The sequence below is a fragment of the Lissotriton helveticus genome, chromosome 5_1 (assembly GCF_964261635.1).
Source record: "Lissotriton helveticus chromosome 5_1, aLisHel1.1, whole genome shotgun sequence".
Classification (NCBI taxonomy): Eukaryota; Metazoa; Chordata; class Amphibia; order Caudata; family Salamandridae; genus Lissotriton; species Lissotriton helveticus.
Window position 1 is genome coordinate 2,107,034,066 of NC_136065.1, and position 27,234 is coordinate 2,107,061,299.

Here is a 27,234-nt window from a genome sequence, read left to right on the forward strand (position 1 = left end):
TAAATCTAAGCCTTCCAGGAAAGCCCGCGTTTCCGCCTCACCAGTTTGCAAGTGGCTAGTGTAAAGGTCCGCATAAAAGGAGCGAAACAATTCATTGATACGATGTAGTTCATACTCCAGGTGTCCAGCGGGGGAGGCCAGTGCCAGAATAGGTATGCTCTTAGGAGCAGGGTCCGCAAGCCAAGCCAATAAAGTGCCCAACTTGTCCCGTTCCGCGTGCGCGAGAGCCATAAAGGCCCTGTAGTCAAAGCACCGGAGCCGTTCCACCCCTTCCGCTACCGCCTCCTTCCGAGCCAGCACTTCATCGCGCGTCCCAGAGCCATCCGAATGAGCCCTCTCAGCGTCGCGCAGGGCAAACTCAGCCGTCTCGATTTCCTGCAGGAGCGGCCCCCTAACCCCCACCCACTTGGCAATACAGATCCCGCGGACAACCACCTTAAAGGCATCCCACTCTAGGGCTACCGTCGAAGCGGTGCTCACATTTTCTACGAAGTAGTGCTCTACCCCTTCGCTCAGCTCTGCGCGGAAGACCAGATCCTCTAGCATCTCAGGGCGCAGCCTCCAACTCTGGGGCGTTCCACCATTGAGCAAAAATTCACCAAAAGCGGATTATGGTCCGATAAGATGCGTGTCAAGTACTCGCTGCTGACCACCAGGGAGGCCAAACTAGAACTACAGAAAACGACGTCTAGCCGAACGTGGAGGTCATGCAAGGCTGAATACTAGGAATAGTCCCTGTCTAGTGGATGCTGCGCTCGCCAGATGTCGAGAAGCCCCCAACTGTCCTGCCAGTGAGTGCGAACACCAGCCAGTTTATTAATCGGGGCCGAGGGCAACGGAGGATGGGATCTATCTACGGTCACATCAGCAACGGAGTTAAAGTCGCCCCCCATCAAGATCGGTACCGTGAAATAATCGGCGAGGACAGAGGACAATGTCTACAAGAAGGATGCCTGCTCAACATTAGGAGCATAGACACTACAGAGGGTCACCTCACGGCCATACAAGCTGCCCCTCACCGCAACATAACAGCCTCCCGGGTCTACTAAGTGATCTAACATTTGAAATGGGACCCCGGCCCTAATCCAAATCAGCGCCCCCCGCGCAAAGGCCGAGTAATTGGTATAATAAAGCTGCCCACGACACCTACGCTGCAGAGCCTGTCCATCGGATTTAGTAAGGTGCGTCTCCTGCAGAAAGGCCACCTGTACTCCCCTACTGACCAAATATGAGTGTATTCTCCGCTGCATGGAGTGCAATCCCCGAACATTCCAGGTTATACATTTCACGTTGGGAGCTGGACCCACAGTAGCAATGCAAGAACCCGCCTAAAGCAGCTCACCTCCCCCAGCTGCCAAGCAGTATCAACAATGTACAAAAATACATCAGCAGGCAATTTTCCCCAAACAAACCAGTCCCAACCCCCAACCGACCCACGCCCCCCCATTATACATGCACCAACATAGTGAATCCCATCCAAACTGCCCCAACTGCACACCCCATGCAAAATCAAGGCAAACTAAACACTACCATCCGGTGGGGGGTGGATAGGGCCTAGGTCACGATCTGCTATGAATCCAAATACACCATCTATGACCGCTCCCCGACTCCCCCAAATCATCCTGCCTCCCAGGACCCCCGGATCCCTTTGCAAGTCCCCGCCACCATTTCGAACCCATCCACTCACAGACCAGGAACTCAACACCCCCAATACAAATCATCTCTACAATCTCCAATCAAACAATACAATCACCACAACACTATATCCTCAAACCAAATCCCCCTCCCCGCAGACAATCCAGCAGCTACTCATCCAACAATCCATCAGCTGTCCCAGGGGTGATCGACGGCAGTCTCTGATCATCTGATGCTGAGGATTCCCCCTCCGATTGTTCCTTTCCACTTCCATGTTCAGACGCTTCCGACACAGTCTGCAGCAAGTCACCAGAGATCGCCACCACCGCGTCCAGGGCTCCCTTGCGTTCTATGGCCGTTTGCGAGGTCGATGGTCTCCGCAGACCGCGCCCGCGGCGTCGTAGATGTCGCGATCTGCGAGTCAGTGATTCACCAGCCAGCTCTCGCGCCTCCACCTCTTGGCCATCCTTTCCTGCTTTATAGGACTCCAGCCATTCCCAGGCCTCTTCTGGTGTATGATGAAAGTGGTTCTTACCATCCAGTACTACGCGTAGTTTGGCTGGGAAAAACGGAATATTGAATCCCTTCCGCGCGCAGTTCCTTCTTCACAGCCTGGAAGGACATGCGGCGCCGCTGCGTATCAAATGAGTAGTCCGGAAAGAGAGTGACATTGTTGTTGTCCACATGAAAGGAGCCATCACTGCGGGCTTTCCGGAGAAGCAAGTCGCGATCCCGAAAGTGTAGCAACCGCGCCACCACCGGTCTTGGAGGGCGGCCCTGCAGCGGCGGTCTAGCCGGGACTCGGTGCGCCCGCTCCAGGGTATAGAAATTCGAAAGTCCCTCAGTGGCCACGACAGTCCGGAGCCAATTCTCTGGGTATGCCACCATGTCCGATCCCTCGATTTTCTCGGGCAGGCCCACCACGCGGATGTTGTTGCGTCTGTTTCTGCCTTCCGCTTCCTCAGCTCTCTGCTCCAATACCGTGATACGTTCCAAGACCCCCTCCAGTGACGCAGTCAGTGCAGTCTGTGCGGGGCCAACCTCCTGCAGTGCAGTTTCAGTCTGTTTTACCCGGTCTGCGAGTTTGGAGTGATCTGCACGCAATAGGCCTAGTCCCGACGCAACCTGCGCAATGTCCTGCTAGAGAGCAGCGCAAGTGTCCGTGATGGCCGCCAAAATTTTGTCTAATTGTAGTTGAATTCCCGTGTTCTGCGGCAGTTCCTGCTCAATCTTACCCTCCTGTGGCGGGGACTCAGCGTCCGACGGCATCGGATCCCCCTCCTTCCGACCCCGGGGCTTGCCCATGGCCGCAACTGGCGGAACACTCCAATCCTGCACAACTGCGCACTCACACCCTCTGTGCAATCCTGTTGAGTGTCACCGCTCGTGCCAACCCAGCCCCTCGGGTGCAGGGTCACTCTGCTATGGCCCATCCACTTGTGCCCGCACCAGTGGTGCCCACTCTGCAGCTCCCCCACCGCTAGTCCCTCGTTCAGTGGGTCGGCCCGGGCGCACACTCAGCCTCTCTGCGGCGCAGATTGCAGCAGTACGCCATCACCAGGGGGCTACGCTTCCTCAAGGTGGCCCCCGCATCCCCCTTGGGGGTCGTCACAGACTCTTCCTCCTCTGCACCCCTCTGCGACAGCTGCCCAACCCGCTCATTTCACCACAGGGCAGTCCAGTGTTACCACCGATCTGTCCACCCCTCCATCCACAGTGTTCCCACTCAATTCCAGTATCGTGTGGGGTAGGGGTAGGGTCAGCAGCATCCCAAAGGTCCGTCACCCTCCGCACCGCTCAGCTTGATCACCGTTCCGCTGGGGCAGGGGGGGCTCCCACCAGGGCGCAGCTCAGCTCGCCTCACCCAGCAAGACGTCCAATCCCATCAGCACTGACGCCTAAACCATTTGCTGCGTGCGAAGGGCAGGGGACGTCGGTAGAGAGCCTCGGGTGCGCTCGCTGGGGGAGCTACAGTACCATCCACTGGGCTCACCCCATGGAGGGACTATCGTTATTGGCGCAGCTGACGAGCTCCACGCTATGGATCATTCGTCATTCTCCGCACTCCCCGTTGAACTCCTAGCTCACGGGCCGCCGCATCAGCACCAGCAACGGCAGGCCCCGTCAGGACCTCCACCTTGCCGGGGGTCCATTCATAGCCAGTGTGGGAGGGCTCCGCACAGTGCCCCCGTCCTCTCCCGGTGCACTCCTTGCCGGAATCGTGCACCACAGATGCGATCGGCGGATAGAAGCTCTCGGCCGCCGAGCTGCGACACACCTCAGAGCCCGCCTCTACCTCCAGAGGCAGGACGACCAATCCTCCCGTCTGGGCGCTGCTCCTCCTGATCGCACCTCCACAGTCTCTGCCCCGGTCATCAGGGGGTTCCAGCGCTCCTCGGCCGGCCGTGATCACAGCCGCAAGTCCGCGCTCCCACACAATAACATCACAGCCAGGTCCGGCCGAAATCGAAACTTGGGGTCAGCGCCATTTTAGGCTCGCCGATGGACGGCACTCCCGCTCCGTCCCACAGCTAATTCGACCCTTTCTTGCTCCTCCATGGGCAAATCACGGTGCCCCTCCTCTCTAGTTCGCCTCCCGCTCCCGTTGCTCCGTTTGGGGGATTGGGAGGCATCTACTGCAGGAGAAATACGGGGGATCAGGCGCGGATCTCAGTGCTCACACAGTCTTCCCCATCGGCTCCTAAGCCACGCCAGTCTCATCCTTCTCATAATGAATATATGATGTACTATGTAACAAAATGAAGTGCCGGGCTCACATCCCCTGTGGTCCGCCCCTAAAACATAGTGTGATGGTGTTTATGTCTGTAAGGGGACCACCCGTTTCCTTCTAAAACCAAGGTTCTGGGATTCTACCCATGGTGAGCGGCCCGTCTCCCTCACCGCCCAGTGGGCCCAGAGACTTCTGTGTTAAGTGGTGTTACCTGGACTATTAGGGGTACCGCTGCCACCTGTCCCGGAGGCTGTAAGTTACTCAGCAATAATCCCCACGACTCCAGATCTTGTTCGGCATTTTCTTCTGTACGGACTATAAGCAGACGTCTCATCTGCCACCCCCTATTGACGCATATCTGCTATCCATCTGAGCAATTTGGGGGCGCGGGGTGCGTCCAGTGTATCGCTATGCGGCGTCTAGCGAGTACTAGTCATAAGTTCGCAAACTTATGTTGCATTCTATTACTCGTCTTTGGAGGCGGCAAAACCCCTAAAAGGCAATGTTTAATGATTTTCTCAACCCGAAGGCCAGTCCCCTCTCGAACCGCCCCCAATACCCCGGATCCCTACTGCTGGAGTCGAGGGCAATCCCACATCGTATGGCTTGATGCCACAGCGGGGACACTATCGAGCGAGTCGCATTGACACGCACAAATCTGAGAGGGTTCATATAAGTGCAATGCAAATAATGAAAATGTATAAGCTTGAGGAGGGCATAGCTGGCCACCTCCCGTACCTGCGCAAACTCTCTTTTCCATTTACTATCTGTCTACAACAACTCTCTAACTGTGGTTTTAAAACAATGTTTGACCGATGTGTACTGATGACATCTTAAAACCAGCCACATCAAGTATCTGCCACAGAAATGCCCTCAATGTTGTCATAGGTGACTGTGCTTTTTCTGTGAATATATATATCTATGGGGAAACTATAATAATATGCGCACATTAGGAATATATTTGTTTCATGTGTAAGGAACTGTGCAAACATCTAAAAAAAGCTATAGTTGACCTTTTAAATGCTAGAAAATAAGTAAATGTATCTTGAAATTGTTAAGGTGATTGCACCTCATGTATCGTGGGTGCCATTTTGGACCCAGGACCTGCTGATGTTTTGCTCATCTACATCTTTTTGTTCTTTGTTCAGGTACACTGTCTTTCTCCAGCACTTTATTGAGACAGCAGAGAAGTTCTTCATGGTGGGGCACAAAGTGAACTATTATGTGTTCACGGACCGCCCCGAGCAGGTACCCAAGTTCACACTTGCATCTGGACGGAGGCTGGTCATCATCAAAGTCATGGGGTACAAGAGGTGGCAGGAGGTGTCCATGAGGCGCATGGAGATGATCCTCAATGCCTCCAGGGAGACCTTCATCAACGAGGTGGACTACATCGTGTCGGTGGACGTGGACATGGAGTTCACCGACTTGGTTGGAGTGGAAATACTGAGCGAAAGGTTTGGGACTCTCCACCCAGGTTTCTATGGGGGTCAGCGCCCGCGTTTCACTTACGAGCGTAGGCCGCAATCTGAGGCATACATACCGAGAGACGAAGGGGACTTTTATTATGCTGGGGGCTTTTTTGGAGGCTCAGTAAGAGAAGTCAATCAACTCACTGGCCAGTGCCACAAAGCCATGATGCGGGACAAAGAGAGAGGCATTGAGGCCATCTGGCATGACGAGAGCTACTTAAACAAATACTTTCTGTACCATAAACCCACCAAGATCTTATCCCCGGAGTACCTATGGGACAATGGTATGGGGTCACCGGCTGTCCTCAAGAAGAAGCGTTTTATGGCCGTTTGGAAGAACCATGCAGCTATCAGAAACAAGTGAGAATTCTAGAGAAAAGAGCGCAAATTCAAATTAAAAGAAAAGTGAACTGGGGACAGGCATCATCATCGAGGGCACAAAATGCCTTAAGCCAAGAACATTCTGGGACTGCATCTTTCAAGAAGCACTCCGTGTGCTGTATTACATCAAGTTAAACTCTTGCACAGAAATTATATATTTGTTACTTAGTTGTTATTTTTTTGGATGGGTTATTGCTTTGGGGTATAAATGAAGGATTAGGGAGCCTTTCCCGGGAAAATGATTGAGTACTGTATTTTTATTTGTTTTATGGTGGGATTAATGCCCGAAAATATTTTAAATTCTATAACGGAAAGTGTTGACCTGTGTAATATAGGACATTCTCACTGGACGGATGGAGGGAAGATTGCTTCTTCACACTTAGTATGATGATGAAACTGCTCCCAGTAAAGCCCACCCTGTTGGGTGTAGAAATTCTTTGGACATGGAGAGAGACTTCACTAATAAGGAGGAAATCAAATTTCCCTCTTACATCCAGTCTCTACGCACAGATGAAAGTATTCGTCTTGATAACGTGACAAGAATATAAATCGCTAGTCAGCAGGACAATGCTTGATCATATTAAAATGCCGGCCAAGATCTCAGACTATGCATTGGTGCACTGGTGATGGAGCCCTGCTTGGGATCTGTTGATTATATTGTGCTTGGAGTTTGCAATGTTCTTTGTGCCACAGACATGTCCCAAATATGGCTGTAAATCTACTGTTTTCACAACTGAACTCTGAGACCCCCAATGGAACCCACTGGCTCTTGCCGACACTGCTGAAAATCCATTTTGGACCTCTTATGTTTCTGGCTTGGGCCCGAAAAACGTTGTTTTTTTCAGCTTATTCTGACCTCCATCACCTTACTGAGGACAATAAATGTGGGAGATCCATACATTCTGAAGTGGAAACCACACAAAATAATATCGGCTTTTTGTTCCTAGCGGTCGTCTAGGGCCAGGAGGCAACAGGTCTCTCTGAAGCAGCTAAAGGACACACTTGCACTTTCTTCCTTATAAATTAGTTGTTTTTGCATTTCAAAATTGTCTCTCTGTATGCTTACCAAAAAAACAATATATGTCAGTCTTGTCCCTTGGACACTTGCCTCACCGGGATGCCTTGCACAGAGGAGGGCACAGGAACTCCTGAGGAAGTACTGTTCGTTTCTAACTGAGGTAGAACCAGTGCCCGGATACTTGACGACTGGGGCCAGCGGGAGGCTTGAAGATGCATGGGTGATGATGAGAATGTCCCGGGGTTTTGAAAGATCTTCCACATCATACCCGAAATCTGAGCAGTTTGGGTCATAGCTGAGAACCATGTTCACCCAGGTCTGCTTGGAGTATGTCAAGATTGAAGCAGGGAAGGTATGGTGGACATGCCCTGCCATTCACCTATGAATGCCTGATATGGTCCCACGGTTGTATTCTATTATATACTTAGAGGCAGTAACTCCTATTACAATATAGGACAACGGATGAAGCGTATTAACATTCGAGGAAGAGCATAGCGTGCCTGAACCCGGAAATATGTGAATGTGTGGCAAAGAGAACATGAATTAGCACAGGAAGACCATGCCTAGAGAATGGGCCAACGTGATCTGTGATAGCGACAGTGTGGCTAGGAGCAGTGTGACCACTGAATGTGGTAGGGTGGCAAGTGAATTGGGCAGGGTATTCAGTCAAAGTGATATGGTGGCTGGTAAATCGTAAGGGGTGACCAGTGAATGTGAATAAGGCTTAGTGATCTGCAAATGGCAGTGGCTCATGGGTGGGGCACAGAGGGTAGCTATTGAATGGGGCAAGGTGTCTAGTGAAAGTAGCAATGTGGCTATGGAACGCAGCCCAGTGAGTGTGCAAGTTGGCAGTGAAGGTGGCATGGCAAACAAGTTTGTTTCCAGTCCTAACCTTTAATGTTCAAAGAAAATGCATTATGGGGCATGTAGTCTTTATTTTGTTCTGTTAAACCCACTGGACTATCTCAGTGGAAAACGATGGTTTGCAACAGAAAAGCCAAGGACTCGATATGTAGTGTCCTTGTGACTTAGAGGTCTGGTAAAGCTAGCAGTGACATTCCCTTGTGAACACATTGCAAAAATCAGCTGGGGAGCAAGCGGGGAAACTACTGACCATTTTGAAGTTAGCAGGGGATTCAGGCATGGCTGTGTCCTTGCCCCAACTTTATTTCTTATTTTTATCAACAGCTGTGGCGATTTCCTTATGGGCTGTGACAATGATTCCCTGGTGCACTGGTGTAGTAGAATTCCAGCGCTACTGTTCACAGATGGCACGCTTTTGATGTCAAAAACCTCAATGGGTATCAAGTCTCTCCTCCTAAGGTTCCATTCATTCTGCACTTCCTCTGGACTTACTATAAAAGTATACGTAACTAAGTTTATGGCAATAAATCCCCACAGGAGCTTCATAGGGCCATTCATTTTAGAGGGGATGGAATTGGAGAGAGTTCTCGAATGTAACTATCTTGGAATCCGGCTCTCCACTTCCGACTCCTGGGACAGTCAACTCTTTATGAGTTCTCTTAGGTCATACGATAGGGCTACTGCTATTCTAAGATTTGCCAGTAAGACTACTTTCTATACTATCTCTCCACTTCTGTAAGTTTGTAGAGCCCACGCAGCAGCAGCAGCTTCTATGGTGCAGAACTTTGGGGGAATAGTAAAATAGGTGCATGGAGCACATCTGAAAACACATTTTTGAGGATGGCCCTTAAACTTCCCCAGAGTAGTCCCTTGATTTTTAGACAAGGCCTTGCTATCTGCCTCATCATTTCTCTGGGGAAACTGAAACCTCTAATTTACTGGCTACACCTTTGGTCTGTTCCCGAGCTATCATACTAAAGAGCGGGTCTGGGCAACATCTTGGGTAGACAAAAAAGTAATGCTTTGGTACCATGGCTGAGTTATATCAAAGAGACCCTCCTACTCATTAGGGGTGCAAGAGTTTTGGGTAGACACTTCTTCCATCACATCTTCCTCAGTTAAAAAGATTAAGTCTCTTTATTGGGAACATGAGGAGACAAAGCTGATTATCCAGCCAATTCCGGAATACCGTAGCGACCGCTTTTTAGGGTTCAATGTTTTTGAGGCCTGAATGGACCAGATTGATCCTCCCTCCACCAAAGCCCTTCATATAAGGTTCAGATTGGGCACTCCCCCCCTCACTTCATTTACCTCTAAATGGAAACGTGGCCCAGAGGAAAGTAGCCTCTGCCCATCATACAATAAGTATGAGGAAATTGACGACCATATGCTGTTTTTTGCCTCTTCTAAATGAAGCCCTGCAAACCTTGGATCATCCCCTTTCATGTTTGTTAGGAGTGCACCAGTATAGGGATGCCCTGAGAATTTGCAGAGTCGACACTTCATCCACCATCGTATTTTTGATCGCCAAGTATTTTAGAGAGTGTTTGGCCAATCCTGCGCAAAACCATTCCACGCTAATCTTTAGGGCTGAGATCGATTTTTTGTTACATAACTATACCAAATTGAATCATTCTTCTTGCACGCAGTGTTTTAATTGTAGTACATGTGTAAATTTTATGTGTAATAAAAAAAAATAAGGAAAATCTTTCTATTTATTTCTTTTTAGCTATTATTTTATACTAAGGTTTTAAGATGTATGGTATTTGTTTTGCTGTCACCTAAGTGAGCCCACATTATTTTTCAATAAACGTTGCATTTTGTTATTAACTGTATTTTTTTAACTGGGCTTATGTACTGTATTGTGATTTCTCATCTGTGACATTTATGGTCTACGACCGAAATAAAGTTTAAACTGGTTAGCTGGAACAATTCCCACACTTGCTCAATGTGTACTGGACAGTCCAGTGTTAGGAAACTGATTTCAGTCAATGCAAGAAAAGATCATTTTCTGATCTATAAAATGTATTACCCAATCGGAAAACATATGTTTGTGATCAAAGTAAATGCATTGCGGCAAAATTCCCATGGAAATGTACACATTTTAGGGGGCTAGGAAACACTATGCCACTGTTATCTTTTTTTGAGGATGAGTATGTGTAGCTGTACCCATTTCGGAAGGATATCGGGTCAAAATCCAAAAAAGAGCATACTTAACGGTTGGCCAGAGCTTGAACTTCTCATTAACCATCAGAAACATGAGCAGAATCTCTCCTTGTCTTTCTCCCCATCCTTGTGCCCTCTACTTTGCCTTTTCTGCTCTCCTACTTTTGTCTTATCTGCTACTCCAGCCAACTCCTTTTTTGCTCTCCCTACCTGAATCAAATTCAAATATTATCACAACCAGGACAATTTGTATATATTTTGCAAATCTTCTATAAGAGAGTTTGAGAATTAAGTGAAGGTCCAGAGATCCTAAGACTGGATGATATTGCCTTTGGACAGCTCGCAAAGGAAAATTACTATGAGGGATTGACCTGGGATTTTCATTCCGCTACTTGAAAATCAACATTTATTTTTCTATTTGCTCTGAAGACCCATGCTCTGTATCCTATGAGATTTTCTCACTGATCCTAAGTACAATTGTGAAAGCCTTGAGAAAGTCCAGGTCGCACTGACCAGAGTGGTCGAAACACGTGTCAATACAAAATGTAATCAATAAAGACCTTCTTCAAGATAACATATGACAATTGTTTTCTTTGGATACAACAGACCAAAAAAAGTATACGTTTGGTGTGGTTGAAATCACCTATATTACTCAAAGGAGGAGCAAACGCTCAAACCTTTACTCAACTGTTATATAAGAGAGTGCATGTTGGGCATCTCTTTGCTGAAAGTGCATCCACCAGTGCAACAGATGCATTTTCTTCATACTTGAATGACAAGTGGGCTGCTATATTGTTTTGGTCCTGATGCACACAGTGGTACCGGGAAGGGAAAACCAGTTCTATTCAGTCCTACCACCTTAAACAGGGAGGGGTGCTTGCTGCTGTGACCTGGTAGTGCAGTGGATGGACTGCTAGGCCAAGGGCTTCCAACAGCCGAGACCGCTCCTCATCAAAAATCCTGAGGTTTCCCAACTCTAAATGAAGTGATAACCTGCGAGTTTGGCATTGTGGGAGCATCTTGAGTGTCCACTACTTTGGTGGTTTCCAGCTCCACCGGCTAAAGAGGTTGTGGTTTTACTACTGAGCCGAGTGTTTGTAGAGGATGATCCAGAATAAATAAATCACAAAATTCAACTTGCATAATAGATCAAGGCCTAATAGAATTAGTGGATTTATTTAGCTAATTATAAATGTATTCATGTATATAGCTGAGCCCATTTTTACAGGAACATTTGCTGGCAATGCATTAGTCACCTGTTTGTTTGAAATACCTTCTAGTTGGACTTACTTTCCTGGGGTGGGTAGGTTTGGAACTTCCACTGGTCTAAATGTGGAAAGGGTAGCACCTGTATATACCAAAAATTATAATGGATGGCCTTTCACTTATCCTTCTAAAAAAGGGCAACTCTGGTCTACCTCTAAGTCTTCACCACGCATACAATCCTCCTCCCCTCTCAGGCACCATCATTGTGGCTGACTCGATCCATAAGGAACTCTGAGTGCAGCTGCATATTGTGAAAAAGTGTAACTAATTACTGAGTGCTTCATTTGGTTTTAACCTAGATGTTGCTAAAATTGAAATTAGGTGGAAATCCAATAAAATGATTCTTCATTTGAGGTTGTAAAAGTGAAACTGGACCTGAAGGCATAGTTTCATTAAACTGCCTTGTATTCATCATATTTTGAACAGATGACGGTAGGGATGAGACCACTGACTCATCCCAGTCTGTACCATTGAAGTCATATTCTGCTACAGAGAAACATCCTTTACCATGCAGTCAGAACCACGACCTGCCTTTAAAATACAGTCACCACTCGACGGCAATGTTGCCAAGTGTTTCTTTACCCCGCAAGTCATTACAACTACTTGCTTTAGGGGGTCGTTGTTGGACTGGTGTTGGATTTTAAGTCCAACAACTTCCCTACTGTTGCGTTGACTGCAGTTGGTATAGTAAGTTATACTATTCCCAAGTCCATCCCCCCTAATGCAAGTCGTTGTAATGACTTGTGTGGTAAAGTAACAAGTGGTAACGTCACAGTTGTGATACTGAATGCATTGTAAAGATATGTGTATTAAATGCAGGCGGGGTTCCGTCATACGTCCTCTGGTACATGAGAATCATTTTAGGCATCATTTGTGTTCCAATTACAAGTTGTTTTACATTAACTGTACAATTTCTTTTCCAATGGCCTTCTTTACCTCAAACGTGACAAGCTTCAGATTTCAACTGATCATTTGTAGAATCAGTATTAAAACCGCTACCTCTACCTCAAGAAGCCGTTCCTGTTCCTCCTGCAAACCAGGAGCTAGAAAAATCCTTGAATGCCTTTCTAAAACAAGCATTTGCAATACAATAAGTCTCGCATTTGAGAGTTTAAGCTTTTTATTTATCTGTTTTGAATATTAACACATAAATAAAAGCCATTATCATTTACAATGCCAATAGCTCAAACTCTTGTACATGCAAGACCTATTTAATTTCAAAGAAGCGGCCACCATTGTCCCAGGCTGCTTGTAAAGTGAAAGCAGGCATGGCATGCTGAATGTTGCAGGAAAGCATGTCGTGCCTGCAGTAGGAGACACTCATTAAAGAAAATAGTGCTTACAGACTAAATAAGACATACCGTGTAACAGCAGAAGTAAAAGGGCCAGTCCTCATGGGAGGTTACTAATGAAGAGAAGACGGTACTAAGGAGGGACTAATAAGCCTATTAACGAATCAGAAGCCAGCATTTAGGAAGGACAATGACTTAAGCCAAAGACAAATATGGGCAGAGAGTGGGTGGGGCTTCAAGTCCATACTCCGATACAACATGCCTCGCAGAGCAGGGCATACACTGCCCAGGCTCGACCTAAAAATTAGTCTGTACCAGCCTAAACTTCTCTTTAATTAAATTATTTTCAAAGTCACAATAATCATTACAATAGCTCTCATACACAAGTAGTTCATTCAATGACTTTGCCTGGGAATACCTCATTTCGGAATCTATGAACTCAACTCCGAACGTAAGCCCAAAACAAAAGCTGAAACAAACCCCAACGTTCCTTCCTTTAAGGGATCATGCATTCAACTGAGTTGCCTGGAAATCTGTATTAATATCTCATAATATGCATGAACTGAATCATCTGCATTTTGTGTCGATCTCATCATTTTTGACCAATGAACCTGTTTTGCTGTATTTTTGACCAATGAACCTGTTTTGCTGGATCTTTTTGAATAGCAATTAGTGAGGATTTGTAAATATGCCTATCCCTATATGGTTTGTCCTCTGGCCACTTTACAATATTTTTACACTCATTCGTTAAATCCTTACACACATCCTTACAAATATTATCACAACCAGGACAATTTGTATATATTTTGCAAATCTTCTATAAGAGAGTTTGAGAATTAAGTGAAGGTCCAGAGATCACTGCTGAGACTGCAACTGACTGCTGCTGGGTCGCGTAATTGCGCCGCCAGCAGCCAAATTTTAAAACTTCCCGTTTTGTCTATTTTTGTTCATTTTATTTTGCATTTAGCTGCCTACCTTGTTTTAATATCGCCGCGCTGCGCCTGGCCCTGATTCCCACACTCTAATCCTGTAAGACCACCGCTACTTTGGCGGGTCCGGTTCTGGGGTGGTGGTGTCCATCCTGGGTAGGTCGGGAAGCGCGCCGCCGCCATCTTGGTGCAGGTACTCAGGAGAGTTAGTTTCTCCGAGATTCAGCCGGCCTATTTAAGGCGGAACTTCGCTCGGGGCAGCCTGGTAAGGTGTCCACTGCTGAGACTGCAACTGACTGCTGCTGGGTCGCGTAATTGCGCCGCCAGCAGCCAAATTTTAAAACTTCCCGTTTTGTCTATTTTTGTTCATTTTATTTAGCATTTAGCTGCCTACCTTGTTTTAATATCGCCGCGCTGCGCCTGGCCCTCATTCCCACACTCTAATCCTGTAAGACCACCGCTACTTTGGCGGGTCCGGTTCTGGGGTGGTGGTGTCCATCCTGGGTAGGTCGGGAAGCGCGCCGCCGCCATCCTGGTGCAGGTACTCAGGAGAGTTAGTTTCTCCGAGACTCAGCCGGCCTATTTAAGGCGGAACTTCGCTCGGGGCAGCCTGGTAAGGTGTCCACTGCTGAGACTGCAACTGACTGCTGCTGGGTCGCGTAATTGCGCCGCCAGCAGCCAAATTTTAAAACTTCCCGTTTTGTCTATTTTTGTTCATTTTATTTTGCATTTAGCTGCCTACCTTGTTTTAATATCGCCGCGCTGCGCCTGGCCCTCATTCCCACACTCTAATCCTGTAAGACCACCGCTACTTTGGCGGGTCCGGTTCTGGGGTGGTGGTGTCCATCCTGGGTAGGTCGGGAAGCGCGCCGCCGCCATCTTGGTGCAGGTACTCAGGAGAGTTAGTTTCTCCGAGATTCAGCCGGCCTATTTAAAGCTCCACCCTTTTCAACGCGCAGCGGTGACGCGCAGGTGTGGCGCCCTCTCTGCGCCTGAGTCGCGCCAGAGTCCTGCCCGTCTGCGCCCGTCAGCGGCACGTAGGCGGACGGGGCAGGACGGCTAGCTTCCTGACCGCTATTTGGTCTATATTCACACTGCGACTCATTATGCTTATGTATTCTAGTTCTGAGCTTTGCTCCCTCCGTCCTCCGTATAGTCTCTGCCATCACGTCTTTCCCGGAGGAAGGGCCTTAAGGAAAGGCTGTAGCTACTGTGGCTGGCGCCTTCCTGAACGCAATCAATCTTCTACGGTTAGTACACCCTTGAACTATCAATGTTTATTGCTTAATACCAGATCCCTACCTCGCCATGTTATGGATATTTGGAATCTATTACAGGATTCTAAGATTTCCTGCTTATTCCTGACAGAGACTTTGCTGTCTGATTTGTCTGCCCCCGATTTGGCTAATGCCATACCTCCCGCCTACAATATATTTAGGAAAGACAGATCGTCTGGTAGAGGTGGTGGAGTGGCGATCATAGTAAAGAAGAGCATAGCATGTCGCACCTTTCCTGTTGACAATATCCAGGGCAGCGAAGCCCTCAGCTTCACCCTTCAGCTCTCGTCCTCCCAGGCTTGTACAGGGATTCTTGTCTACAGACCACCAGGCTCGGTGGGGCCGTTTTTAGAAGAATTACAGGCAGCCCTTTCGACTCCTTGCCTCAGATCTAATCACTGCCTCTTGTTAGGTGATCTAAACATTCATATGGATGTTAGCTCAGATCCAGATACCCAAAAACTATTGGATATCACTTCTGTGCTCGGATTAGCTCCATACGTGGTAGGACCGTCCCATGAGAAGGGCCACACGCTGGACCAGATCTTCTCTACTCTCCCTATTGGGGTAGATCTTCCCGTGCCAGTTTTGTGGTCGGACCACTTTCTTATTTCCTTTTCCCTCCCTATTATGGTTTTAACACGGTCCAAATCAGTGGGGTCGTCAAAGCATCTCTCTAAATCTTTCCATCTGTTCACTAGAGAGATGCTATCAAACACCCTAATCAACTTTCCCTGTCCTACATCTGACAATGTAGAGGACTATACCGCTTTTTTCCATCAATGGCTCTTAGAGTGTCTTGAGAGTTCGATCCCGACCAAGACACAGAACTCTGCCAATAAAAGGATATCTGCCCCATGGTTTACTCCGCAGCTAAAAAAAGCTAGACAAGATCTTAAAAAGCTGAAAGAGCTTGGAGACGATCTTACGATCATTCAGAAAGGCAGAATTTTAAGACACTGACTTGAGTCTACCACAAATCAATCTGGGCTGGAAAAAAAGCTTACTTGGAATCTAGAATAAATGAGGCGGAGCATTCCAGTAAAGAACTTTTTAGGGTGGTAAAAGACTTCACTTCCTCCTCTGCTTATACCCCTATTCATACGCACTCTGAATCCTGGTTGAGGGATCTGGCTGTATACTTTGTACAGAAAATTACTACTATTCAAGATTCCCTCTCTTCCACTTTCCAGCAGCAACCTGTGAGCCTGGGGTGTCCCATGTCTGTTCATGGTCCTCTGCTGTGTGATTTTCCCCCACTGGATCATGCAAGCTCTTTTGACATCCTGTCCAACCTTAAATCTGGATCCCCACAGGATCCGTGCCCGGCAAAGTGTTTAGCGTACTTGGCACCTGTGCTGAATGATTTGGTCAACCCTATTTTAAATATGTCACTCTCATCCGGGGTAGTTCCAAAGGCCTGGAAGAGCGCCATGATCCTGCCACTCCTGAAAAAACCTGCACTCGACCCTCTAGTCCATGCCAACTACAGACCTATTTCCTTACTCCCAGCTCTAGCGAAAGTGACGGAGAGGTTTGTCCACAGATCAATATCTAACTTCATCGAGGAAAATGATCTGTTGCATAACACCCAATCCGGTTTCCGTGCGAATTTCAGCACGGAAACTGCGCTCCTCGAAGTCACAGACGCCATCCGGGAGGAGTTGGATGCTGGAAGAAAGGCGGCATTGGTCATGCTTGACCTGTCGGCGGCGTTCGACACCGTTCCCCATGCGCTTCTCCTTACTAGACTCTGGGACTTTGGCCTGCAGGGAACGGTGTGGAGGTGGCTTAAACCCTTCTTAGCCGACCGCCGGCAGACAATCTGGGACTCCTCCTTACTCTGCCGAGATGCCGCTGCTAGAAGTGGGGGTTCCCCAAGGATCCATCTTGAGCCCCCTCCTTTTTAACATCTTTATGGCTCCTCTGGCAGTGGTCGCGGAGTCTTTCGGCGCCCGGATTGTCACTTATGCCGACGACACCCAGCTCCTGTTTGTGAGCAACAGGAATGGTCTGTTTAACGACGATCAGGTCAGAGGTTGTCTGAGTGCGGTTTTCGAGTGGTTAGGACATCATGGACTGAAATGCAACTCCGACAAGTCGGAGCTGCTCTTTTTTGGGTGTATCGCTGAGCCGGATTGGAAACCCTGGTGGCCGCAGGATATGTGTCCCCCCGTTAGTTCATCCCAGAAGGCCAAAAATCTGGGAGTGATCATTGACAGCGACCTATCTTTTGGTCCACACATTTCCTCTCTCACTGGGAAATGTTTTGGCATCCTTCGGATGCTACGCAAATTTTTACCTTTAGTATCCATCGAGCACAGGAAAATTATCGTCCAGGCACTGGTTGGTTCCAGACTGGATTACGCCAATGTTTTATTTTTGGGACTTCCCAAATACCTGGTCAGGCGTCTTCAAGTTGCTCAGAACTCTGCAGCCCGAGCTGTCTTCGGCCTCCCAAGAAGAGCCAGAGCCACTGCTCTTCTCTCTACCTTACATTGGCTCCCGATTGATAAAAGGATTCTTTTTAAAACTCTGACTACGACCTTCAAGGCCTTACATGGTATTGGTCCTAAATATATTTCTAATCGTGTGTCTTGGTATCAGCCCTCTAGATCTCTTAGATCTGCTGCGCTATCCAAAGTGAAGGTTCCCATTGTCAAGCGCGCCAGAGCAGGAGGTCGGTCCTTCCGTTATCTAGCTCCTCGTGCTTGGAATGACCTCCCGATTTCTTTAAGACAGGCTTCTAGCCTGTTGTCCTTCCGAAAGGCCCTTAAAACATGGCTTTTCCCATAGTCCGCTGCTGCTGTTTTATAGGTGTGTTGCATGTCCCTTCAGTGTTATGTTTCTCCCTCTTCTGGTAGGTACCTTCGAAAAAGCGCCGGGATGCTCCAAATGGAGTGGCCGTGCGCTATAGAAGAATAAATATAACATAACATAACACACAATAAATAAAAATAATGCATCCAAATCTTCCCAAAGCACTTTTGAAAGAGTTACAATCCTGTCCACTTCAGTGTACCATTTTTAGGTTCCTAATATTTGGAAAACCCTTTGTAGAACTCCAAAGATCCCGTCTGCTCCGCTCTTCCAGGCACTTCTCTCCATGGGAACGTTCTTCCAACAACTTTAAATTCAGAACCACCTGTGACTTTATTTTGTCATTTTGCATTTCTGTGGCTTTTCACTCTAGTCGTGTTTGTGCTCCACATTCTCCCATTCTCTCCTAAAATCTATAATTTCTCTGAAAATTACTCTTATTTGCACAATACTTTCTTTTTTTAATTCATATTCTGCTTTTCCCATTTCATAAGAGCCTCTAATTATCTTTTTTTTGCGTGCTACAATAGTCATACAATCACTGTTTTTAACACAAATATCCAATAAATAGACAAAGTAGAAAATATTTTAAGCACAGATAGATTTTTCATACAACCATAAAAGCTAATCCCGCCTGATCTCTCAATAATCTAGCCCAAAGCAACATAACTGTTACTGCTACCATCTTCTGACTATGGTGATACACTAATACAAGAATTGAAAACTATAAATAGGCACAATAACTATCTGACAATAGCATTTCCATGAGTAAAACAGTCATATCTAAATAATGCTACAAGCAAAATCTTCTATTTGCCCAAATAAAGGCCAGAAAATCTAAAGATATGGAAACAAGTAATTAAAAACATACCGTGTGTTTGCGACTTGTCCTGATGAAACTGTGTCATATATTAAACTACATCCGTGTAGTCCTAGGGGGCAGAAGGTAGCTCTAATCAATGATTTGTATAACTGGGCGGATGATACTTCTGAATTTTGTCACATTTGTAATGTGTTTGTTGCAATCCCTGAGGAAAATTTTCAATGAAAACATTTTGACATAAAAACATACAGTGCAGTTGTAAATAGTGCAAATATATCAATAAAGCACAGGGGCCGCTGTGCGAACAGGCATTACTTAAAATACAGAGAAAGATCCAAAAGTGCAAATGCACGGCCCTACATCTCTCCTACAAAATTATCCACCCCTTAATCAGTGGGGTAAAACACCACAACTGTTCAATTTTTTCCAATTGGTTATTTCTCTTAGAGAAATTCCAACTGTCGTACCCGGGTCATTTTAGCTTGCCAATGCTAAAATAATGGACACCTAGAAGTCTTTCAAAATTGTAAAACGAGTGATTTTGCAAAAGAGAAATCTAAAAAAGTAAACTTTTGTTCAGACCTCACAAAAGCTTCATTATTTCCCAGCAACCCAAAAGAACTACTTATTCTGGTACCACCCTTTTTGATAATTGTTGAGTTATGAAACAAAAATATCTGATGCCAGAACTGTTGCAAGTATGGACAGGTAAACAACAATGTGTGCCCAAACTCCTTGTGCCACCGTAGTACATCTAAAACACTTGTTATTAAACATTAGGAAACATTTATTAAAAAATTGGGGGGTATAATAAAGCGTCCAGCTAGCAAAAAAGGTAATTCTTTTAAAGTTTGCTGTTCTCAACAGTTTATGACCAGAAGTGGATATATCCAACCACTGATGCGGGGAAATGCGACACCCTGTAACTGATGTTATCTTATGGAGACATTTAGGAATAATAATCTTCTTGAATCCTCTGAAGTAACACCTTATTCCAACTACCGACTCCTACCATGCTATTTTTAAAGAATAGATTAAAAAAAAAAAAAAGTCCTATATCAGGGTTAAAGTCTTGCAAGAAGCTAGAGAAATGTGCAAAACTGACCAATAGAATAGAAGTGGTCTCAGAGTCCTGGATAGCTAGCTGTTGCCAGTTGTTCCACCGACCATTTATTATCGAATATGTTAATATGCTACACCCATGTCCATTCCAAAGTGTAATCAAGTATTCTGGGACCTTTAACCCCAGAGTGCTATAAATCTGCAGAGAACAAAATGTGTGGCAAACAGGTATATAATGTTTTACAGCAATTTCATACTTTCGCAAAATCATTTTTATACCTAGTTTTTGGAGGCATTTCCAAGTTTTCATAAAACGAAAACTGAAATCCTAACTCCTTAACCATTGCTCTTAAAAAGAAATTGTAGGGAGGGAATGGATCAGCATATACACAATCATGATAGTCACTACAGGCAGCCTGATCATAAAGATAAAAATCAGGTAGGCCCAAACTCACCTGCTCTTTACTTCATTGAATGATGGTCAAACTGACACGTGGACTCTGTTTTTCCATGAAATGTTTCCAATTAAGCAATCAACCTCCTTAAAATAGTTCTTACTGAGCTCAATTGAAATGTTAGAGAATAGAAATAAAGTTTGGATCGACATTTGAATTAAGGCAACTCGACATATAATTGACAAGGGTAGAAAATGGCACGCTCTAACAATCTCTCAACTTTACACAGCGTTGCATCATAATTTAACTCGTAGAGATCGAAGATGTTGGAAGTTACAAATACCCCAAAATATCTAAAAGGGCAAGTAGGCACCCACTGACCCCTAATTGTGATGGCGAGATCCTCATTCAAACCATTAAAAAGCTGAATTACTTATTGTGATTAATCGTATGACCCTCAATGCTATCGAGGGTTCTTCGAATACTGGCTTTCATTGCATCCAGATACAACATAATATCGTCAGCAAAACATTTTACCTTAGACATGCCTAAAACTGAAGGTAAAATGTAACCAACATTCCGTAAAATAGCCAGTGGCTCAATGAAAAAAGGAAATAAAACCGGCAAGAGGAGGCACCATTGGCGCGTTCGTCAAGAAATTTGGACTCAACCTACATCAGTTGACACTGATCCTAGTTACCACTCCAGTATACAGATTTTTCAAAATCGGTAAAAACTGGTCAGGGAAACCAAATTTCCTTAGTATCTGAAGTAGTGCTGCCCAGCTTACCACATCAGAGGCTTTTTCCGCATCGACCATAATTATAGCCGCTCTTGTTTTATTGGTTGCAAAATAATCTATGGCCTGAATCAGATAATTCGTATTAATCACCATCGACCTGTGTGGAACAAAACCATTTTGATTGCCTTGAATACTTTACTGGGCAGCAGGAGCTAAACAATTTGTTAAGATTTTCATCAGAAGTTTATAGTCTGCATTTAACAAACTAGTTGGCCTGTAGTAATTAGGATTAAGAGACAATTTATCTTTTTTAATAAAACTTAATACAATGTATTCAATTAACCATGAAATAGAACAACTGGATATTATTTCAATAAAAAGTTTAATCAAGAAACCTTGAAAGAGTAGGGTAAAGACGTTACAAAACTCAGTTGGACTACCATCAATCCCTGCTGCCTTGGCATTGGCCATTGAGGGCACGGCCTCTCGAAATTCTGTCTCTGATATTGTATTAATTAAACTATCTTGTTGTTCTGTCGAGAGTTAGGGATTTGGGATTAAAGCAAGAAATTTCAAGATGGCCTCTTCTGATGCTTCCATGGGAGCCTGATAAATTGCAGGATACTGATTTAAAAAAATTCTTATGACCTTTCTACAAGCAGTATTAGAATTAATGACTGGATCCATCACCTTGAATATCCTATTGGCATTGGATCTAGATTTTATAGACCATGAAGGACACAGCCCACATGTTCACTCTCATCATACACTCTCTGGAACTCAGTTTTCTCATTAACTACTTCTTCTTTTAAGAAGTCACAGAGCTTTTGTTTGGCCAGCTTAAATGTTTTACTGGGAAAAGGAGAGCATCCTTATTTACTTCTCTATAATATCTTGCATTTCCTTGATCAATGCTCTGCAAGACTTAACTTGTTTTGCTTTAAAGGCAATACCATGGCCCCGAAGACATACTTTAAAGGCCTCCCAGATAGTTAATGTGGAGGCAAAGTTCTCATTTTTTCTGAAAAATGATTCTATAAAAATCTAGATATAGTTTTTCCAGCTCTCAGTCAATAGAAGAGACCTACCAAAATTCCATCTAATATCTCTAGCTTTGGGCGAACTAGTCTCAACTTGAACAGAGACTACTGCGTTATCTGAAAAGCCATTTCCTGTAATCTGCGAGTCTAGAATAATAAACGAAGAGGTGGTTTAAAAAAACATCAATACGTGATACTGAATTAAAGTGCTTTGAAATGCAAGTATGCTGCCTAGAATCAGGATATGCAGTGTGGCATTGATCTATAAACCCATAATCTTCCTTAAGTCTCTCGACCAAAGCAGCTGATCCAGGACACCATTCGGTGATGAAATTCGCCACGAAAGGTGGGTAGTGCTTCAAGATACTACACCATCACACACACTCAGCTAAGCTTTGACCAGAAGTGACATAACCTGGAATCAGTATAGTTCACCTTAGGGCACAAAATTCACACTACAATTCCAAATCTCCAGGATTCTCCTATTCCTCAACAACCAAACATTTCCACTAATTAGTCTAATTCATATTTATTGGCTTAATCAATGAGCTCATTCCCCATAAGGGCCACCGAAAACTGTCAGTGTTTTAATTAAGAAATCAAGAGGGTTGTTAGTTGGAAATGGAACTATCTTTAGGTCCTGATTTATAGCTTGGTGACGGGTTACTCTATCACAAATGTGATGGATAGCCCATCCGCTGTTTCAAGTGCCATTGGATAAAGGCGGAAAGGATATCGGTCATGTTTGTGGCTGATTAACCCTTCCGCAGAAGTCTGAACCAGGCGCTAAACCCAAGACTATTAATAAAACATGCACATGACTAGATTCCAACGTTAATTACCTCATGGGTTTATTAAAAAATAGTATTGTTACAGAAAGTCGAAACATTAATTAATACATCAAAAGAATGACCATATTTATTGGTACCCTAAATCAATTTGCAATATAAACTAACACATAGTCTGTCTCCCAAAGAAAGCTCAAAAGATCACTGGCTCTCCTCTAAGATAATACTTCTTATAATGTTTTTGGGATGGAAAGCGCACACATTTTCATAGCATGAAATTGGGTAACAGATTGGATTAAAATGTTTCATTCTTGACAACCAATCTATTAGTCAGTACAACACAACTAGTAACTACTACTTCCTGAGGCATCTTATCGGTTAAAACAGTAAATTTTTCAATAAGAAGATGAAATCATAAATAATGAAAAACAGGAATACGATAGCCTATTCAGCTACAGCAGTGCTATAATAGGAACCTTGAACAAGCAATAGAAACACAGCCTTTACTCCCGAGAGAAGAACAAATGATTATACATTTGTATTAAGGCCGACCATGGCTGATTCATTGTTTTTCAGAAATAAAGAAAGACACAGGCATGTGGAACATTTGTACACCTAAAATAAGCATGGTGTTTTCTACAGCATTTCATGAATGACTGTTAATGGGCCTGGTGCGGCTTAGTTATGCTAAATGACGTATACCTAAATTAAGCATTATATTCTAGCAAATTTAAACTCATACACAACAGCGTGGGAAACAACCTTTACAACGCAACTTTTACAACGAACTACCATTACAACAAATTTTTTACAACGCAAAAACTTTTACAACGCATACCATTACAACGCAGGATTTTACAACGCAAGTACCTTTACAACGCATACCATTACAACGTAAGTATTGGTAAGTATATAATTATTTTTAAAATATTATATGTTTGGTTTTTTGGGTAAAAGGGTATTTTTAGGGTTCAGGGTCAGTTTTCAGTTTTTGGGTAAAGGGGTATTTTTAGGGTTCAGGGTCAGTTTTCAGTGTTTGGGTAAAGGGGTATTTTTAGGGTTCAGGGTCAGTTTTCAGTTTTTGAGTAAAGGGGTATTTTTAGGGTTCAGGGTCAGTTTTCAGTTTTTGGGTAAAGGGGTATTTTTAGGGTTCAGGGTCAGTTTTCAGTTTTTGGGTAAAGGGGTATTTTTAGGGTTCAGGGTCAGTTTTCAGTTTTTGGGTAAAGGGGTATTTTTAGGGTTCAGGGTCAGTTTTGGGTTTTTGGGTAAAGGGGTATTTTTAGGGTTCAGGGTCAGTTTTGGGTTTTTGGGGTACAGGGTTAATTTGTAAAAATAAATTAAAATTATATTTAAATTATATTTAAATTAAATTAATTAAATAAAATTAAATACAATTTAATTATATTTTAATAATTTAAAATAATTTATATAAAAAAAATATTATATACTTACCAATATTTACGTTGTAATGGTATGCGTTGTAAAGGTACTTGCGTTGTAAAATCTTGCGTTGTAATGGTATGCGTTGTAAAAGTCTTTGCGTTGTAAAAAATTCGTTGTAATGGTAGGCGTTGTAAAAGTATGCGTTGTAACGTCATACATCCCAACAGCGTGCGCCACTACGCAAATTGAGAACAAAAATATATCCTTCTTGTTACTGTAACGAAAACTAGAACTAATACACCAATTATTGACGATAACATTAAACACCTCAAGAAAAAATATATATAACTGAACCACCCTCCAATTCATTTAGTATGCAAACAAAATTGGCAACACACCCGTGATATGCACTGTTGGAATTACAGTCCTTTTATTGGGGGAATAAGTAAATAGCCCACTCTAAAGGTATGGCGTTAGCAGAGGCAATGTGAATTACTTTATTCAAGGTCTCCATGAACCTCTCCACTTCTCTGTTGGCCTGGGGCCACCTCGGTGACACCTTCTTGTGGGCAATATTCTACAACTTGAGGTATTCTGCGAGCTCCTGTCCATGGAAAAGAGGTTCAACATCCGTTCACAACTCACATTACGAACCTGGTTTTGTCATGATCTTCTCTTACTGCGGCAGCCTCACACTGGCAACTTATGAGTATATGATCATGACCAAGGGATATCAGGAATAGTCATCATTGACGACCATCATGTGTTGCCGATCTCGCAGGCTGTCAAAACCAAGGGCGGCACACAACCACCTTACTGCAGCCCTCTCTATGATGACTGGTGATGGTGGTGCAGGGTTCCCAGTCTCGTAGCACCACACACAGGAACATACAGTCGTCTCCACTAGTTCATCAATCTGAGGAACCACACATAGCTATATATTTAGGGCCTCGTTTACAGGCTCATTGTGCCACTAGTTCGTCACTTTTTTTGATGCACTGGCAGTGTAATGGGCTTCCCCATATTTACAAGGCCATGTAAAGTCACCCTGCGTGACTTTTCATGGCCTTGTAAATATGGGCCACTTTCACGCACTAGTCTGCTTGTAAGGGGCGTTCCATGGGTGTTGCTGTGGGTGTTACCACGCAACATCCATGTAACCTGACACATTCCCAGATTCACAACGTTTTGTAAAGCTGGGTATGCGTCAGAATCCAAGTGAAACACAAGGAAATGGACAGAGCACTGAAACTTTTCAGACACTAACCCCCAGTCAGAGAGCTCGGTTGAATATATCATCATTCTTTAGCTCACTTCACTACCGCAGTTCAGACATAGCTATATGAAAATCAGTCTTGACCCTGTGCCCCATGGGAACAGTCCAGTCCGAACTGCCAAGCCATGTCTTTCCTGGACCGGAAACACACATCCTTGGAACGGTTTCGGGTTATCAGCCAGGCTAGCTTGAATCCATTGGCAAAGTGAGCAAGGGACCCACGTCTGGGCGTACCCTGCCAACTTAGGGTGAACAAAGCAAACACAAGGAGATGACGGACGTAGCGCTGAAACTTTTCAGACACTCACCCCCAGTCACAGATCTGGGATGAATACATCATCATTCTTTAGCTCACTTCGCCACCCCAGTTCAGACACAGCTACATGCAAATCAGTCTTGACCCTGTGTCTCATGGTAAAAGTCCTGCCCAAACTGCCAAGACTTCCCTGGACCAGAAACACACATCCTGGGATCGGTTTCGGGCTAACAACCCTTATCAGCCAGGCTAGCTTGAATCCAGTGGCAAAGTGAGCAAGGGACCCACGTCTGGGCATAGCCTGCCAACTTAGGGCGAACAAAGGAAACACAAGGAGCTAATAGACGGAGCGCTGAAACTTTTCAGACACTCATCCCCAGTCACAGATCTGGGTTGAATACATCATCATTCTTTAGCTCACTTTCTCCACCCCAGTTCAGATACAGCTATAAGAAAATCAGTCGTGACCCTGTGCCTCATGGGAACAGTCCAGCCCAAACTGCCAAGGCATGTCTTCCCTGGACTGGAAACACAATTTGGGGGACCGGTTTCAGCCTAACAGCCCTCATCAGCCAGGCTAGCTTGAATCCACTAGCAAAGTGAGCAAGGTACTCACATCTGGGCATACCCTGCCAACTTAAGGCAAACAAAGCAAACACAAGGAGCTGATGGATGGAGCGCTGAAACTTTTCAGACACTCTCCCCCAGTCACAGATCTGGGTTAATACATCATCATACTTTAGCTCACTTCGCCACCCCAGTTCAGACACAGCTATAAGTAAATCAGTCTTGGCCCTAAAATTCCCTTTCTTACATCTTGAGTTACACGACCGGAGGACTGGTGTGAATACGAGGGGCCATACGTGACTGGAATTGCACGAATGGACCATACCATGGTCACAAATATACTTTGAGCTCCATACATCAGGAGGATAATTTGATGGATTGTATCAATGGAAGTTGTTTTTGATCGCTGACACAATTTCATTTCTAATAACATATACCCCTTTTTTTGAATATCAATAGGAACATTTGAAGACTGGCATGAATTTGAGTCACAATAGTATAAACGAAGCCCTGAGGAAGTCCCAAGCGGGATGAAACGCGTTGGCGGCAAGCAATCCTGTTCTGTTTTAATGAATAATGAAAAATAAAGAATGAATCAACCTACAATCAAGTCTTTTAAATTGTTTATCCTCGAGAAGCCATTCAGTGTTAAACTATATTGTGTTGCATATAGCAATTTATGATACAAATATACTGAAATAGATATCAGATATAAGTATTCTGGTGCTGGGTCATTGTGTGTGTCTACATCTTAAACTCCATCCATCGCTGAATGCTTAAACCCCTCACAACCCTAAACTCCACCCCATCCTGAACCCTAAAAACTCTTCCCCACCCAAGCAAATACCCATGATTGAACCGGAAAAACCCTCACCGGCCCTAAACTCCGCCCATTCATGAACCTTAAAACCCCTCCACACCATTACACTCTACCCATACCCATATCCTGAAACCTAAAAACATCTCACACACCTAAACATCGCTCATCTGTAAACCCTACAAATCCCTCACGACCCCTACACTCCACCCATCTCTGAACCCAAAAGAACCT

The 27,234-nt window shown here is 44.9% G+C and overlaps 1 long non-coding RNA gene and 1 pseudogene across 1 annotated transcript in view; one reads left to right on the plus strand and one right to left on the minus strand.

Moving 5' to 3' along the window:
- The window catches only part of LOC144756378 (uncharacterized), an 88,910-nt gene that overhangs the window by 16,606 nt on the left and 45,070 nt on the right, over positions 1-27,234 (minus strand). Inside the window, exon 2 of the long non-coding RNA XR_013595136.1 lies at positions 18,723-18,879. This is a non-coding gene — a long non-coding RNA (uncharacterized LOC144756378). The remainder of the gene's footprint in view (positions 1-18,722; positions 18,880-27,234) is intronic.
- LOC144752349 (histo-blood group ABO system transferase pseudogene) lies at positions 747-6,202 on the plus strand (annotated as a pseudogene).